Below are 18,732 nucleotides of genomic sequence, written 5' to 3' on the forward strand. Positions count from 1 at the left end.
CCAGGCGTGCGTGCTGTCGCACATGCACTCGCGTTCTCACGGTTTACCAAGTGGAAAAAATAATCACATAGTCAGAGGCGAACCCGCGCTCACCCACACGCACGAAGCAAGTGTGCACATTCCTGTAGTGGACGTGTGTGTGTGTGTGTGGGGGGGGGGGCGTGAGCGGAGGGGGGTCTCGGTGTGTGACGTCGCCCCTCCTACTCTCTCTCTCTCTCTGTTGTTCCCTGCCTATGCTTTCAGTCAGTGCACGGGTAGAGAGAGAGAGAGAGAGAGAGGGGGGGGGGGGGGGGGGGGGGGGGGGGGGAGAGAGAGAGAGGGGGAGGGGGGGGGGGGGCAGAGCGAGCGCGTTCGGCTGTGTGTCCCAGCCACGCCGCACTCTTCAAACACAAGCACTGTCTCGCCACGTTCAATCCAATGACGACCTAACACCGCCCGGCACAGGCAGACCCCCACCCAGAGAACACATCACGTACACGCTCCACGTGCGTGTTGGTTTTTTTTTTTTTGTTTTTGTTTTTGTTGGGGGTTTTTTTGGGGGGAGGGGGGGCAGACAAACAAAAAAAGTGAGAGACGGACAACTCGAGGAAAGAACCGAAATAGGAGCGAACTAACGGGGGGAGAAGCAGAAGAAGGACCCTGAGGAAGGATTTCTTTCTTCCGCCTCCCTCTTACCCCCCGGAGCAGACTGTCACTGCTGGATGTAAAATATCTAAAATAAACTTCGCTTCGTGCAGAAGAAGAAAGGAGAGAGCGAGTTTCGAACCCACGACGACATGGTGCTAAGGTAGGACCGGGAGTTGGGCGCTTGTGATGCCGCAGTGGTTCCAGGTGTGCGCGCAGCCCCGTGAACTTGGTCCCTCACGCAGAAGCTGTGAGCGGCTTTACCTCTGTGGACTGGCTCCATATGGGGGGTGGGGAGGGGGGTCTATAGTGTGCACTACGGTTTATTCAGGAGTCGAAGATGATGTTTTACGCATAGTTGTAATATTATGAATGCGCGAAACCTCGAATACAGAAGCGCTCCCCGAGCCGCGCAACGAATGGCAGAAATATGAGTTTTCTTTATCTATTTTAGAACATTTAGCCGCGCGTGAAGCACATCGTTAGATGGGCAGGTGGAGTGTTTTGGTCACGGCGAGCGCTTTGGAGAGGCGGCGGATCGATTCTCCATCCAAACACCATCGTAATACACGCGGTGTTGGCTTTAGAATTACGTTTGGAGGAGGCGACAGTTGGTTTGTTCCCCCTTGTGTTATAATGAAATGACTAAAAAAAAGACAAGGTAAGCTCAGAGTGGAGAGTTGTGCCGTTTTCAGCGAGTAAATGTTGAGACTTTTTCAAAGCGCAGTCCTGGAACTCTCCAGAGATTTCTCATCTTATCCGTCTTATTTTTAGAACACGTCTTATTTCCGCGGGGGTTCAAAGTTTGTTTCTTCTTCTTTTTTAAATTTAGTTTTATTTTTTAAAAGAGCGTCTCAAAATAAGCATCAGCGCATCAGCGAGGCACGCGGGGAAGCTGTCAATCAAGTGAAAGGGAACCTTTATGTCCAGTGGAGCTACGCGCGCCACCTGCGCTCAGTGCGCCGGTCTGTCCACTAGGGGACTCGTTGTCCTCGGCCACTGAGGGGGATGCAGTAGAGATGCTCTGAAGGCATCGTGCACAAAACAATCCTAAAATCATCAGGCGGCAAAGTGCTTTCCAAATCTCGCTAAATGATCCACTGTGGAATAAATAGCTGGCTGAAAACTAAGGTTTTGTTAAAATTTTGAAATGAGCTTTTTTGAAGTTACGGGTAAAACCAAAAAAGGTCCACCTGATCATATGCACAGAAATTTAATTGCCAAATAAAAAGGCAGTGATTAAAGTCATAGTAGGCTATTAATGGTTTGTATCTGCTCAAGCAGTTCCCAATTTAAAGCCAGGAAGCACATGTTTTTTTTACGATTCCCAGCTCAAACAATCAGCACCCGCCCAATTTTTGACACAGCGTAATTAACGCCGTCAGCCCGCGGTTCAATTTCCAATTTTGCTGTCGCGACAGCGCCGCTCAAAAGAGGAGACGAAAGTGGATGTGGTGCTCGCTCAAAGTGCGGCTATCCAAAGTCGCTGAAGGGGGCCAAGTGTCTCAGTCAAGGAAAAAAGCGGCCATCTTCTCTCAGACCCTCGCCCTCCACTTAGTGTCCTTCTCTAAACCCTCTGAAATAGCGTGCAGCTTTTTGTGAAAAATGGTGGTGTAAATTGGGGACAGGTCATTCCTTCTGATGGTGTAAAAGGAAATGAAAGGAGAAATGGTTCAAGTTTCCAACAGTGTGTGTGTTTGCGTGTGTGTGTGTGTAGCAGCTACAAACAGTTCCGGGCGTACAAGCCATTAAATTGAAAAATGATGGTTTGGAAAATGCCTTTAAGGGAGTTTGGTCATCTTTGCGTTTTGTGCCCAAAGCAGCTTCGGATATCATATCCCACATTTTTGACAGTGTCCAGAAGGGACAACGGGATGTCAAGACTGACTGTTGAGAAAAGTCATCGTCTTTCAGATACTTCAATGGTGCGCTCACCTTCCTAAGTGTCGACCTTAATTATTCCTGCTACATGTGCACGTAAAATGTTGAGCTCATGAATAGGCTCATTGACAGCAGCCTGTTGGGGTCAAATGAATTTATCTTGGAATGACTGCGCAATCTTTCTCCGTCCCTTCTTCGGGCAAAGCAAGCCGACGCGTGCGTGCGCCTCACGGTGCCGTTGTCTTAGCGCGGTCAAGCAGCTCTGACTCACTGGTTTATTTTCAAGTGCGGACAGCAACAAAAAAAAAAAAAAGAGGGAGAGAGAGAAAAAGTTTTTGTGTGCGTGTGTGTCTGAGCACTACTTCAGGAATCCCAAGGCCAGCGCTCCCATTATCAGCGCGGAATGAGGAATCAACACTTACATCGCAAAAAATGGATACGTAAACACAGAGGCCACAATTATCAGGCGCCGTGCTGTTAAGAGCTGAAGGAGATGGAGTGCCAATAGGTCTGTTAGCAATCACCCCCCCCCCCCCCCCCAACTGCCTGCCCTCTGTAATCCAGTGGGTGTATTCTAGCTCGTTCAGTGCCAGCAGCAGTCCTTAACTACCCACAGACTGGCTAGATGGCAATGTGGGTGGTTGGCGGATGCAGGGGGGGGGGGGGGGGCTTAAGTGGTAGTGGGCAAAAAAGACAGGAGGGAAGCAAGGTGCATTTCCCCCCCCCGTGTCGTATCGGGGTTGTTGTGGACACTGTACATTTACACGCCTGGATTGATTTTATTTTTTTTGTACATCTTGCGGACAAGTCCACCGATCAGAGTGGCGTGCGCGCCTGTGCGTCGGGGGGGTGGGGGGGGGCGACTGCACCGCCACTTCACAGAGGGTCGGCCTGATGCGTTGTGACAAATGAGAAAGATGTTTGATTTCGCACAACACTGAGCTGCACTCCAGCATAATGAAGTGATCATGACTTTACCCTTGGTTCACTTTGGCCCCGGCGCCGCCGTGTTTTTCCCCCTCGATTCAATCGCTTCACTCACTTATTTACTTGGCAAGCATTTCCTCCCGTAACCTCTAGTACTGCGTAACTAGCGTCAAGGGTGGGTTGCTTGATAAAAACCACCGCTACGGGGCATTGGTTTTACACATAGGGGAGCGCGAGCTGGGTTTTCGTTTTATTGATATTCAAGTTGCCACTGGGTTGGAATAATAAGAAGCCCATTTTCACGCCGAGGCGAAATCACCTCTGCCGTCCACCCCTCCACACCCCCCCCCCCCGTCAGGGCAGAAAGCTGAGGCGTGAACATGATTTGGCCGTGGAGGGAGCGCGGGGCTTTAGCCCAGCTTGTTCTTTGCCGCACGTTGCTCTCGTTCCCGCGCGCTCCCTCGTCAGAGTCGCCCGGCTTTCGCTCCGTCTCGAGTGCGTGTCAACAAAATGAAGTAGGACGAAGGAGAAGAAAAAAAGCCCCCTTCCTTTCATGCCGTCTCCCTCGGTGACGTTGACTTGTCTGTATTTTTGAACACACAAAGCAAAGTGTCACTTCCACCGCGCTTCAACTTGGAGTTGGGCACAACACCATCAGCACACTTGGCCTGCACTAGGCTCTGCCTCCAGGCTTTGTGAACAGGGGGAGTACTGATGTGTCAGAAACATGGAGGACCACTTCTCTGCCCCAGCTGTCCTTTGCTGGCAGATTGGGTTTCAGGGCGTTTTGATTGATGCCAAACGCCTGTAGCCAGTTGTGAAGACATACAGGGGGAGGGGCGGTGCTGGTATGGTTTTGGATCAGGGTCAGCGGCACGGGCAGAGGATTGGAATTCTGCCCTTGACCTCGATTTTAGATCCTCCCTCATCTGGCAACTAACAGCCTGTCACTATTAGCACTTTGAGGGAGTTGGCACTAATGAGAGGAAAACTAAAGAGCAGTGAAAGATAATGATTGTGGTTTCAAATATCACAAGAATGAAAATGATGGGGTGTAGGAAGGCAGGGGGGGGGTAATGTTTTTCAAGACTTTCTGATTGTGTTGCAACCAAAAACATTACCTCTTTTCATGCCAAACCCATTGTCTCATTTTCTCTTATCTTAATTTTTGGAAAGGCAGAGAGCCGAATCGACCGAGGTTGATTTGAATAACCTGCAGAATGAGGAAATAAAAGCTGGAGGAACAAATAGAAGTGGCGGTCGGCTCTTTGCATTCATGTCACACAGCTTTATCAAATTATTCTACAATGGCAGCCACGCAAGTGATGGAATTTCAATTAAAGTCTGACAGTTTCAGTTTCTTTCTTTCTGCCTGCAAGAGAGTCAGTAGAGGTTGTGTTTCATGGGTTGGGAAGGGGAGTGGACCACAGACAGCGTTTCCTACAGGAGAGATATTTTCCAGTCTATAATCTCCACCTGCCCCCCCCCCCCCCCCCACCCTACACGCCCAAGCCTCTATCAAAAGGGAATGACTTAGCTGAAACCCTTTTGTTCAGAGGCACTCTGCGGTTAGAGCCTGAAGCTGGGCAGAAATGGAGTGTTATGATAAAGGTCTCTGCAAGAAAAAGTCAAAAACAGGGCCTTTACCTGATCGGCTCTTTCCAAGAACAAATATGCTACGTGCTGCGCCAAATAGAAGGGTGCAAGAGATAAGTGTGAGGGAGGGGGGCACAGCCCAGGCTCGTGGCTAGCTCGTATACTGGGAAAGTGTAACGTAAATATGTGACCATCTGTCACTGAACTGCTAAACACTATCTATATCTTTACGTACAGAAATATAAAGATAGGCATATTTAAAAATACACACACAATAACATCTGAGATTTGAACAAAAAAATGAACAGTGCGTAAGGTGAACCTAAAATAGGATCATTTGTATTTGCTGGCCATTTACATTTCCCAGCCTGCCACTGGAATTGTCATAGAGGAGAAAATCCATTAAAAAGTGCCGTGACAATTGCAATAGCAATTTCACGAATGAGGAATGCATTTAATAGTGGATGGATTTTTCATAATTTGGAAGTGTTTCCCAAATCCATGCCATAATTCTTGAAGTGACACGTGTTGTAATGGGATCCAGCGCCCCCATGCCGCTCACATTCCGGCGCCCACACGTCCACCGGGAGGTGTTTTTAGACATGTGTGGGTATCTCGCAAAGCGAGCAGAGAGCTACCAATTAACATCCGCATTTTGTAAATATTGCTCTTGTACTAACGCATCTATCCTTCCCTTTTAAAAAAAACCAAATACAATTCTGGCATCACTGCAAGGTTACGAGTCAACGTTTAAATTCTGTGTAACCTCAGCATTCCCCCTCTACTCAATCTGCAATTATAGCGAGCTGCTTTGAAGAAGCCAGGCGGAACTAAAATGACTTTTCATGTCCGGTATAATGACTGCCATTTGGAACATGGACAGAGAGGACAAGAGAGAGAATGAATAGAGATGGCGGGAGGTGCAGAAGGAGGGAGAAAGGGAGACAACCATTGGATGAAAATGACTTAGGTCACCTCTGGTTCTGACTCCACGGCACGAACCGACCACCTTTCCGTCTGTCATTCCGCACGGACAAATCTGCCACGTCTTTTAGGTCCTTTTCTTCCTTTCCTTTGCTGCTCGTGGAAACGTTCTCACCCCCCCGTCCCTGTGTGTCCGTCTTTTCCCGGCCACTGGTCTCCATTCATTTGCCATCAACCGAAGCTTAGCGGCTTTAAGGCGGATTACAAGACGGACGGCACCGAGCGAGACGTCGTACATTCTCTTCCGGGCGGGCCACTACTGCCAAAGGCCAGAGGAAAGTGCCGTCACCTGGGCTAGCAGCTGGCTATCTTTTACACTTCCCTCGCTAATGAGGCCAGACAGTCGGGGCCGGAGTTATTGCTCAGGCTAGATGCTGTGTTGATAATCTATTATTTAGACTGTCGTGGGGAGGCCGGTCTCAAGAATTTCATGCATGCGTTTTGCAAAGAAAATGGTAGCCCGGGGGGAATACAGAGCTCTGTGTGGGAAGGGAAAGAAAAAAAGAAAAACCAGCGAGCATGATACATTAATGTGAGTTGCAGCGTTTTGTTGACCTGCCTATTTAAAGACTACCAAGACCTAAAAGAAAAATTGTGCGGCGTTTTGTCATTTTTTTCCTCTTGTTTCAAATAGGAATGTTCCCCGTGGAGATGTACCTCAGTGGTGTTTGCAATGCTGACAACAACGTCCAAAGCTCGAGATGTTTTTGTCTTTTTCATTCAGTACTTCTTCCCGCCTTTCTTCCTGGAAGTGATATTTCAGAGATGACAGATGGCGGTTGCGCTTGCGTCTTCAAACAACCGACTGGGGGAAAAAAAAAACTGCTGTATTTTTCCATTTCCTTTTCATGTATATTTAAGGAAATATTTCACAGGGGTTTCGGGAGTTGCATCACACCGTTACAGATAACACTGCGTAGACTGACCTTGTTTATATTTAGTCAGCTTAGCAAAATATGGCCCACATGAACCCACCTATGTATTTATAGAAAAATACCAGCGTTTGATTCTCTTGAAAACCAAGGGCTGCAATGGAAGATTTTTAAAACATGCAATTCCCAATATTGTAACCGTTGACGTTGGGCATCTAAACATAAGTGCAGCATAGTGGCCCAGTACTAGTCACAAAACCAGCAAATAAGGCATCAGTATCCAATAACTTTTACAGCCCCATGAACCAACGTGGCAATTAACTATATTTGGACCTCTGCACACGCATATCTACTCCGAGATGAGATGGCAACGGTTAAACATAGAGATGCAGTTTTAGCCAGAGCTTTTTAACAGACTAGGGTTACTCTTAAATGAAGTTCATGCATAATAGCTCAAGATACCACAAATAGCCCAGACTCGCGGATGGCATAAATAAGATACGCATACCAAAACCCATGAGGTCACCAAGTTATTTATGACTCCACACATAAAATTCACGTCATGATCATTTCATGTTGATGTTTCCACCACAGGGGTGAGGTAGACAAAGAAAGGGTCCTGTCAAGGACCGCCCTAAAGCATACCCAGCTTTAACATCTGAATTGAACAGGACTTCTAACTGAGACCATACACTCTTCTTTACAACGCATGCTGATGTGTTGCATCAAGTGAAAAAAAGTAGGGTTATTTTATCATGGAGTGTACAATCCAAGAGGCCGTTTGAAAGAAGTCTAGTTTAAGGCACCTCCACGTTGCTCCAGCGGTTGCCGCCTGCACACACCTCACGCTCAGCTTCTAGAAATACAAACTTTGGAGGATGCCATCGGCCATCCATCAAATCCATAAAGCCCACAGTGGGAGGTTAACTCGAAGATCCGTGTGCTCTAACACGAGGAATTTACACCACATTTCTCATGCTGCTCAAGAGGAGTTAATGCCAGGTGTAGGGCAATGTAACCCAAGCTGCAACACTTATTTATCCACCTACATCTACCATGTCCTTGCATGTGTTCTCCTGTCGATCTACCCCGAAACAAACATTCCACGAGTGTTTTAGTGTCGCTGTAACTGGAAACCATCATCATGGCTTGTGTGTGTGCGTTTGACAGGGAGAATGGGAAAGTTTTTACGTGGGATTAGGGGGGGGCCTTTTAACACAAAATGCTACTTGGGTTACATGACGTAAGGCATCAAATAGGCCTGAGATCAGGTCCCTAGGTAGCAATTGGGCATACGAAGTTTGGTTAAAGATCGGAAGACCCAATTTTTTTTTGCAAATAGAAGTTGAAGGGACGTTGAAAGAAGTTGAAAGGATGCGAGCACACACAAAACATATGTGGACCATTACTAGGATTAAATAATGGTTTAAAAAAGTTACAGAAAAACAGATACGTGAATGACTGGATAAATTCAACTAAAAAAAAAACAACCTACGGAAACCTAAACGCCATGACTGTAGTTGAACCCGAGATTGTGTGTTAAATGTCTTAATGGCTTTAAGCGTCGTCCATATTTGATGGCTTGCCTCAGGTCTAGACAAGGGAAAGAGGCATCAATTACAGTCGGGTTTTATTTCAAAAGTATTACCTCAGAAAGAAAGCTAATAAGAACCAAAGAAAAAATAATACTGCGTGCGCTGATGGCAATTTAGCTTTTGATGCTGTCCGTCACACCTCAAGGTTTTAATAGCGCATATGAATTTTCCTTTCTGCCCTTGCTTTTTATTTCTGTGACAGCGAGTGTGTGTGTGTTCTACATCCTACTACACTCTTTGTGTCACAGTCTATGGCAGCCATGATAACACATTATAATACAATCCCTTCTTCTCCTCCATCGCCCCCCCCCCCCCCCCCCCCTCCCCCCGTCTTCCCACCCTCTGCCGTGATTTGGAAACCTTCCAGACCGTCTATTGTGATAAGCCAAACACAAAGCGGCGGGGAGAATGCCCTGCGCTAGCTGCTAGCCACACTGTTGTCCTGCTCCTCCGCCTCTACTGCCAGCCTGCATAACACTGCACCAGGGAATTAACCTCTGCTGCCGTTTCTTTCATATTTCATATTGTGTACATTTCTGCAACAGCCACTCCAAAAGGGGCCGCAAGGGGATGTTGCCAAATTACTGACACTTTCTCTTGAGCCTAACTGCATAAATGCACAGTGAGCGTGATGAACAGCTCGGCCTCCCTTGCTTGTGGCTTCCTCTATTGCAACCTTTACAGAAATATAAAGGGCATGACATTTTTTTTTAAAGAAGTTAGTTGACGCGAAAGTGGGAAGTTAAATAAAGGAGAGTGCAGTTCACTGAATGGGACATTACTACATTGTCACGGTTTGTGACCTTTCCCATTTGTTCTGACAAGCCCGGGTTTCTCTGTCAAAATGGCCTATGCTGTTTGCAAGCGATTCCTCCCTTCCTGCCCCCCATTGCCCAAATTTGCCATCTGCAGTGATCGCATGACGCCGCAGGTTCTGTGTCATTGGTGACAACACACACACACACACACACACACACACACACACACACACACAGAGGGACTAGACAAGAGAGTTTAGATTAGGAAAGAGGGAGGCAGAAGAGAGCTCACTTTATCCTTTAATTGTGTCTCAGAGTGTCCCAGTGGACTTCATTACCCTGTCATGGGAAGAAATCTCACTTGTTTGCTCCTGGAAACATGTAAAAAAAAAAAGAGTGTTTGTAGTTCCTTTTTATGTGCCAACAGCAGCACGAAGGGCTTCAGTCGGGGTAGTCAACACTTCTCTCACACAGATCAAGGCATATTTCAAGCGGTCGGTAAATCAGTCTTTCTTTGCTGTGAGAAAGTTTTGATGATTTTGTGCTGAGCTAGTGGATCTGATGGTTGCCATCAGCAGGTGCTTTAAGCGAATATATTTCACAGCTGCTGAATAGAAGATCATCATCATTAAACCTTAAATATGATGTTTATTTATTTTAGTTTAAATGCATGTATATATAATGGTCTAATTGTGTAAAATAGTTAAATGACTGGTTGACCTTAACCGTAGAAAATATATTATAGCAGATATTTATTTTTTCCCAGAATAGTGACAATCATTTAACAAACTGCTGTGCTTATGAAAATTAGGATTTAAAGATAAATATTCACATCCGTGTCCCTTACCGGAGGATGGAGGTAATTTTTGACTTCATTAATCCGAGACTAAAAAATCTACAGCTTCTCTGAATAAAAACACAGCAGGAGAGGTGATTATCTTTGGAAATTAGCTCACTCATTTAGAGCTGTGTGGATGCAGATGCCTCCGTTCAATGGAAGCCTATTATTCCAAACGACTCTCATTAAGCCATAGTGAAATAAGGCAAGCTGTGGAAGCGGTGAAATAAAATCTTTAGACTGCCTGTGCAGAACTCCGGAGCGGGAAGCTACGCTGTCTTCATTAAGAGCTCCGGCGTCAGGAGTGAAATGCAGAAAATGACTGCGCGTGAAAGAAAAATTGTATGAAGCTGATTTCAACCACTTAAACCCTAAAGAGGACTATTTAGTGCCTGTGCTCCGAGGCGGGGGAACCGACAATACAGTCTGAGCCTAATGAGCGAGTTTACCTAATACTGAGGCGCACGAGTCACAGATGATGTATAATTTCTGTATTTCAATGTAGACCTTCTTATCGGAAGCTTCTTTCGGATAACATCCATAGTCAGCCACTTGCACTGATTGCCCCGGCCTTGCGGAGCTCACTTCTATTTGTGAGCCTAAAGAAAACCGGTCCCTCAAATACTTTCAGCGTGGCCCACGACACTGGTTTCCCTCAGGCAGTTATGGAAATCCACAGGCCCATTGCCGTTTGCTCTCTCAAACAGCAAACAATAGTCTGCAACCGCTCCACTCCCGCCTAGGGAGGCGTGGTCACAAAAAGCAAATGGACGTTACGAGGTCTTCGTTAGGTGCTGCTTGTAGTTAGCCAACGGATCACTTTGTTTCATGCCATCAACCTCCCCTCCTTCCCAATTAGGACACAAACGGTGCAACAGCCCAATTCAGACCAGTCCCCCAATAATGCGTTCACTACCCAGTCCAATAGATTTGAGGTACTTCACACGATCCATATCTGGTTGTTTGGTCAAACGAGTGTGATAGAAGAGAAACTGCACTGATGTGTTTTTTTTTTTTCAGGCTATGAACTAAATTAACTAACTGCACTTTGATGGACCACATCAAAGCACAAACCTGCCTCCTCTCCTTTCTGTGAACTGCAAATTAGGCCATCAGCACATTACACAATGTGAGGTATTAGGTGTGTTAATGACTGATAATCTGGCAATAGTGATATGCATTTTCTACGCTGTGACATAAATGTTTGTAGAGGAATTTTTCTCATTTGGCGGCTGGATAGCGAGCCAGCTACAGGAGCTGGCCAATTCCATTAATATTTTTTTTATCCTCACGTTAATCCTGGCAACAAAAAATGAGCAGAAGAGCGGCACCCGATTCCTGCTCCTCGCCGCTAGGAGACTACAGCTACAGTACAGAGAGCAGATGAGGTCGAGGCTTTTGTTATAAGAATGTGGCCGTTGTTTTATCTCTCAGACCCTTTTTTTTTACATTTGTCTTAATTATACACAGGGTTGACTTAAGAAAAGACCTGGCGGTGAAGTTACTTATTCAAAATTAAAACAGTTCACTAACTTGGTTATCATGTTTTTTATACCTGAAACAACCTTAGCCTTTGCCTGGGTCACTGCATTTATGTGATACAATTGGTTGGATCTGTTCTTGATAAAACTCAGCAGCCTTTTCTACTGTAATAAATAACAGTACGGCATGAACCAATGATGCGAAACAACGCACCAGCATCTGCACCCTTCTTTCCTTTTTTCCCCCCCAAGAACCATTTGAAGCGTTGGGGGAACAAGGGAGGAAGGGAGATGGACTTTTGTCAAATAGGGAGAAATCCTGATGAGCCTCACTGTTCCCAGTGGTCTAAACAACACAGCGGGTGTCCTTCATTTGCATCTCTCCCTTTGCCGTTTATTTACGACGAAGGCTGCAGGTGCAAATCAGATGACTGTGAAAACACTGTGTTGAACAAGGTTCTATACGGTGCTGGCAAACACCACCACGACAGCCGGAGTCTGTTTTTAGAATGGTTCACACTTTATTACTGCTGTATGATAACCTCAGTCCATAGATTCATGTACTGTTTGGCCCGGGCCCTAAACATCAGTAGCCTGTATGAAGTGATGGAATGTACACATTAAAATTCAATCTCCTGCATCAGTACATTCAGTGCTGGTCAGGACGGCCACTATAAATTTCTGGCCATTATTTTCGATTAACCACACTGACACCGTTGCCCGTCACATTTCTTCCCGTTTTTTTACCCCCTGTCACATTGGCGCCATATTTTCAGCGTCGTTTCATTTCAGATTGTCCTGCCGCATGATAACACAGTCCAGCAAACCCGGGGACACAAGCCAGCGGGCGATTTTATTAATGGCAGGGCTACGATAACAGTGGTCGTCTATGTCCCCAGTTGGTATCTCGATCGTCAGGCACATCCTCTCCAGGGCCTGAAGAGCAGAAGCGGGCGACGGGCGCAAACGGGGCGATGTCTTGACAGTTTATTTTTGATATGATTGGGAAGTTGTATTTTATAAAAGAGGGAAAAAAGTAGTGCGCAAATTAATACAAATAAAATGGAATAACTGTCATGCCTTTATAACCCGTTGATTTTCATCTAAACGCATATTCCTTTTGATGTGCCAGATTTGCAAGCTTGTAATATGCAGACAGGTTAAAGACAGGTATGATCAGGGATAGCAGATGCACAACACAAGAGAAGATATATGACTTTATCAATTCCTCATCGTGTAAAATAATAGGCAGTGTCCCAAAGCAATAAACTCCTGCCAGACTTATTGGTATCGGAATAACAGTCATCGCATTACATGTACCCTCATTACGAAGCCATTACAACATGCATTCACCTAATTGTTTAACTCCACGTTTGAATGTAGTCAGCGGTGACAGATATTAATGAGATTATATTGATATGGCTCAGAGCCATTGCTCAGTTGGAAATAATGAGTTCAAAGGGGCAAAAGGAGTCAACTGAATCTGCGAAAGCAAGTGCTTAGCTTTTGTTTTGACAAAAACAAATGGTTGTGTCTGCACGGAAAGCCCTTTTCTTAATTCTTAATGAGTTTATTGGGAATCAATACGTCTCCCTCGTCCTGGCATGGCATGTGACACTGAGGCCGTGACCCGAGAGGGACCCTTAGACGGTGGAGTTGAGAAGGTCAGTGAGGATTGGCTGTTGCTTGCGCGTGCTTAGGCCGACAGGAATGTCTCAGTTTCACCTGAAGGAAAGCCGGACGGAGGAAATTAAGTTAGTCTCGTCTTGGCACATACCCCATTGCTGCACGTTTTCCTGTCGTAACAAGGGGGCCTAATGAGTCCCTTCACTTAAAAGAAGGAAATTGCTTTCTTAGTTTGGTTGTTTATTTCAAGGTACTGCTTTTTGCATTCCTTCTGCAGCCTCTTTGAAAGTAGACCTCAAAAAACTGGATCTGGCTCCCTGTCAAATACTGCACAAAATGCTAGTTTGTCTGTCATTCTAGACATCTGGGCGGAACCTCCTGCTGACACAGACGCTTTTTTGGTTGTGTTTTCTTTTTTTTCGGCAGGAAAATGGGGCCTGGCCCCCCGTTGGGGGTCAGATCAGTTGACCCTACCCTGGCGAGCCTTCAGTCTTTCCTGAGAGGATTTTTTTCAGCCCCACTCAGCAACACCAGCGGGGTTTGACCCAGCTCGATGTGGCAGTGCCAACGCTGATTCCATTCAGATACCCAAGGCCCATTCACAGGCGCTCGCCAAGGGTGCCGGATGTTTTTCGATTCACACTGCTGAGCTTTTATAAATTCAACAGTCAAATCAGTCTCCTAAAATCGGTTTTGTTTCCGTTCTCTGCAAACATATGAATCAATTGAGGTGGCCGGGTGCACTGGAGTTTAGCCATCCCTTAAAAGATAGTTTTATTACGGTTCATGTCAATCAAACTTCATATGCACGTCATTCAAGGTCCCCTTTGTTATTATTTAGCCTGATCCAAAGCAGAACAAAGGAGAGAGAGAAGGAGGTATGGCAAATGAAAAACAATTGGGCGAGGTGCCAGACTCAAGTCAGGCATGTGAGCTCAATAAAGCACGCTGTATCGATTTGCGAGTTATTCATTATTTGTTTTGGATGTAGAGAAAGTTCTTTGGAAAATGATTTTCGCGTGCAGTTCAGACTCTAAATTATATGGTTTGACAGATCATCAATGACCACAGTATATGATAGTAAATGGCCTAATATTGATTTATTTCCCGATGCCCCCTCTTCTCGTGAGCCGTTTGTGCTTGAGGCAAACCAAGCACACTCCTGAGAATTGGATTTTTGTCCACTCTGTATTCAAACGTGAAAATGAGAATTTATTTGGTCCTGCTGCATGAGTGATGCTATGAGGGAGCATGGATTCCTGGACTAGATGAATGGAGATACAGATAGGACATACATAACTACTGCACTTAGTATCTCCCATGACAACAAACAACCTTGCAGGTGACAATATGCAAGCATCTCAAGATGCAAAGAAATGGCAGCTTTGTTTACGACATCCTAGATACATGGCCGAGGTCCCGCTGTCACTCACAGATGGCACTTCCTTTCAGGGGAAAAAAAAAAATGCAGAGCCAGTGACTCGTAGCAACGCGTTGGCATGGCGGCAGCCTTTTTGCACAACCTCCGGAGGCACTGATCGTCACAGAGAGGCGTTGCCATTGTCTTGGCACCGGCCCGACCCCAGGCCCTGGAGTAGTAACTGATAGCCAAGCTGGACCTCGTCAGGCCTGACGCCGACCACTTTTGACATCTGTCCACGCCATCTCTCTTCCCTCCTCGGTAGCGGGCCTCAGAACACTGACCTTGGGATCTTCCGCTCCTTCCGTGTCGTCATTTGGCACGGCCTCCGTCTGTGCTGTTTTGAAGCTATCGTTTACCCTTTTGGACCTTGGATTTTGGTCTGATATGACTTGCAAATCAATGATCAACCCACAAGTCCACCGCCTGATTTGGAGTCTTGCTTGAATGTGGTGTTATGTAATAAGTTGGGTCAACACAGTTCACGCACGTTGAATTTTGTTGGATGTGTATTTCATATTAATATGTGTCCTTGGGCAGAACACTGGTTAATGAAGTACAAAATACGAAATACAAAAATGGAAAGGAAGACACGCTGCCATACACAGCCTAGAAGAGAATCATCTCATCCTCCTTTTTCTCTACGAGAACCAACACCAACCCCCGCTTTAGCGAGTCAAGGGGGGTCTCGCGAGTTTGTGCGTTTGTGCAAAGCAGCTGATGTATTAACAGCTCTCGTTAGACTCCCACATTGCTTGCAATCGTACATCCTTTTTCCTGAATAGTTGTACGCCACTGAGTCACCACTTGAATCAAAATCCACAAATCCTTTGCATTTACAGCAGAGTGTATTGAATTCTTCATTGCACATCCTTTTGGCATTCTGCTAGTGTGACTCATCGGCAGCCCTCACCCCTGGCCTCCCTTATGAGGTAATTAAGCCCCTGGTTGTTTGTTTAGCTGTCTGCATGTGTGTCCTGTATAAAACACAGGGGGGGCATATGTTCCTCCTACCATAAACCCATTTGAAACAGCGGGACATGAGTGGTGAGGAGGGGTTGACTGTGAATGTGTGCTCTAATTAGGCGGGCAGAAGTGTATTAGCCTCGCTGGGCAACAGCCAGCTGGGAGCATCTGGAGTCGTCTTTCATACTCACAAACCTCCCCAACCCCACACGCGCTTGTCCACACGCACACACAAAATTAGAAGAGATATCTATGGAACAGCAGTGTGATAAGAGCGCGCAGGTCAGGCACGATGGGTCACATGCAGCAGCTATTTACAGAGTAACAGTGCCACTCTCACGTCTCTCTCAAACTTGGAATGCCAACAGTGGAGAAGGGGAGGACCTCGTTCATCCCCAACAGCTCCTGTGCTCCCCAGCACGCATCAAAGCGGTTTGAAGGGACAAAAGAATTTTGGTTTCAAAGGGGGGGGGGGGTCAAAATCTGAAAGAATCCTTGCTGCATCACTCTGCGCTCTGTTGTTTCATGGTATACATGATTTTTTATAGTTGTGATTATCCCCTACTTACAAACCTGCTTATTTTACCCGCCAAGGTTGTCCAACCTCCGCAGCTCCTGCTTTATAAACAGTAGAGCTTCCGCCAGCTAATATCTATGACATACTTCAGCTGCTCCCACGCACTGCATTCCCTCGAATGTCCAACTCAGGTTCCTGCGTAGGTGCACACTCACCACTGTACAGGATACATCACTTCCTGTGCATCAGCAAAATGTATTAAAATAAGTACTGCTGTGACACTCCATAGAAGGGAAGGGAAGGGGGGGGACTAAAACACTGACTTGGCACTCTCAGTATTTCTCCAATACAGAGAGCTCAGCGAGCCAGCTGAAATAGTGTTTCTCTGTGCTATTGATTAGCTGGTTAGGCCACAAAAAGCCTGGAACAAGACAGCCACTGAGCTTCCTTCCTCTGGCTTATGCTACAGTGTGTCTCCTCTCTCACTTTTCTCCCTCGCGCACACTTTTAGGCCCCTTTTCTTCCCCGCACGTATCCCAATCCTCTCTGTGTACTGGATTTGTTGCCCTCGTTGTCGTGCTATTCTTGTAAGTTTTACCGTTCCGCTCACAGGGAAAAAAAAGCCCCTGCGAGCCGCTTGCCGAGGCAGATCACAGGAACCCAGCTGTTCCCAGTCGAGGGACGCTTCTTTTATTAGCCCGGGAGAAGGCCGACCCGGTGGGGCAGAGAGCGAAAAAGAGTGGGTGGCAGGAGGAGGAGCGAGGGGACAGATTTCCCAGCTGTTAGTCCACAAGCTCTGCTCAGAGATTAGGTAGATCAGCTGGAGCGCTAACACACACACACACACACACAGCGAAGAGACGAGACAGCTGACGGAAAACGGATTGAAATCGTCCTCCCCGAGGGTGATAGCAGTTGCGTAGAAACAAACAAACTGTTCAAGTTGTCAGGAGGCTGAGGAATGTCGAGCGCTGCACACTGCACGCCGGGTAGCGGGATAAGGGACCTACCATCTCACAACCCACATCCTATGCAGGACTGTTTTACTAGTGAGCCAGGTGTGTGGAGGGGCACTGGAGGACTCGAGTGTAAAATTATATTTCTATGTGTACAACTAGAACTCCATAGTGCCATTTTTACGGTATTATTTTCATTAAGATGGCGGGGCTTGGTTTCAGTCTTTGTTGTGCCTCCTCTCTATATCTGCTTCAATTCCAACCACTGTGGAAACCAAACCACTCAGAAGAAGAGGCAGTGATGATAAGAGCAGTACAGAGTGCTCCCATTTTGTATGATTAAATTTACTGTGACAGCCGAGCATGCTGTGTTTTGGCAAAACACGTTGCAGCGGAAACCCAGAAACTTTCGCCCGCACAGGAGATGTTTAAAAGACCTGACTCGGGATTTGAGAAGAGGTCTACTGCATGTCTCTGCCTGAACTCCCCTTTGCACTTGAAGTACTAAAGATGTCTGTATTATATTTGCATATTTATGAGAAATGTGTGTCACAGTGATAAAGTTAACTGGGAGCCAGTGCTTCGGTGTGGAAAAGTGTATCCCATGAAATGTGAAAGCCAGAACACATAATTGCTTTAAAACATTTAAAACATTTCTCCTTTAACCTCGTTAGGCTGGGGACATTTGCTTGAGAATAAGCCTTCAACAAGATGGACATATTCAATCAGGTCACAAAAAGCAGCTACTAAGATTGATGGACCGTGGTAAAAAAAACAACAAAGGTCCCAAACATACAGGTTCTCCGGTACATAAGATAAATCCGGAGCATGAGCACTTAGGAGGTTTATCTGTGCAACACATCAATGTTATTTTGCAAAAACATGGAAACAATATGAACTCCATTACTAAGTGCTTGAGACCAATGTAGCTCAGTGACCCCAGCCAAGTAATTAGGGTTCACACTGAGACCTGACTCGAAAATACAGTCATTATCCCAGCAAAAATACAACCTTTCCAGGTCACATTATTTTGTTTGCAGCAGTAAAACAAGTTTATTTCTGTATTGAGCCACCATTATAGTGGCCCCAATCCACTTGCCAGCATTTTATAGAGCACAGAGTGATTGGGGGCGACACAGAGAATCAATAAAAAAGTGGTAACCGTGCGAGCGTGACACATTTGTTATGGAATTTTTGCTTGATTATAGAATCTTTTTATATTGCCAGACCAGTGTATGCGAGGCACGTGTAGAATAGTTTTCATCACCCTAATTTAACAAGCGTCTCCTGAGCGGAGCCCCAAACGACAGCACCGGATTCTTTCCAGGCCCCTTAAGAGCTAATCAGCCATCTTGCAATGAAACACTAGAGTTTATATTGGGCCCTCTCACACAATAGTCCCAGTGTGCGCTCGTTGTTGGGCCCAAAGTTCTTGGCAAGAATGAAACTCATCTTGTTGCTGTCTTGGCGATAACTGAATGCAGACAGGACGTGAACAATGTGAGAACAAAACATATTTGCCTAATTTTTTGCAACTGCGGACTGGACATTTGACAGAAGTTTGTCAGAAGAATGGGATGTGCTGTGGAAGTTCAAATCCTCTTTTCTTTCCTCCTGCAGACACCTAAATAGGCATATACCAACCGTTGAGCAGATAGATGGAGGATAAAAGTGTGTATTGCCACTTCAGA

At 46.1% G+C, this 18,732-nt stretch overlaps 1 protein-coding gene across 36 annotated transcripts in view; it reads left to right on the forward strand.

Annotated features, from left to right (window-relative positions):
• ptprda (protein tyrosine phosphatase receptor type Da) overlaps positions 1-18,732 on the forward strand; it is a 292,349-nt gene that overhangs the window by 179,449 nt on the left and 94,168 nt on the right. For 3 of the 36 annotated variants that reach the window (XM_078106306.1, XM_078106311.1, XM_078106323.1), the window contains exon 1: positions 257-787. The exons of 32 other annotated variants lie outside the window; for them this stretch is intronic. The gene's annotated coding sequence lies outside the window, so the exon portion shown is untranslated. Of the gene's footprint in view, positions 1-256; positions 788-18,732 lie in introns of those variants that run through there. One more of the 36 variants, XM_078106302.1, reaches the window with a different exon arrangement.

Source organism: Gasterosteus aculeatus, chromosome 7, assembly GCF_964276395.1.
Source record: "Gasterosteus aculeatus chromosome 7, fGasAcu3.hap1.1, whole genome shotgun sequence".
NCBI lineage: Eukaryota > Metazoa > Chordata > Actinopteri > Perciformes > Gasterosteidae > Gasterosteus > Gasterosteus aculeatus.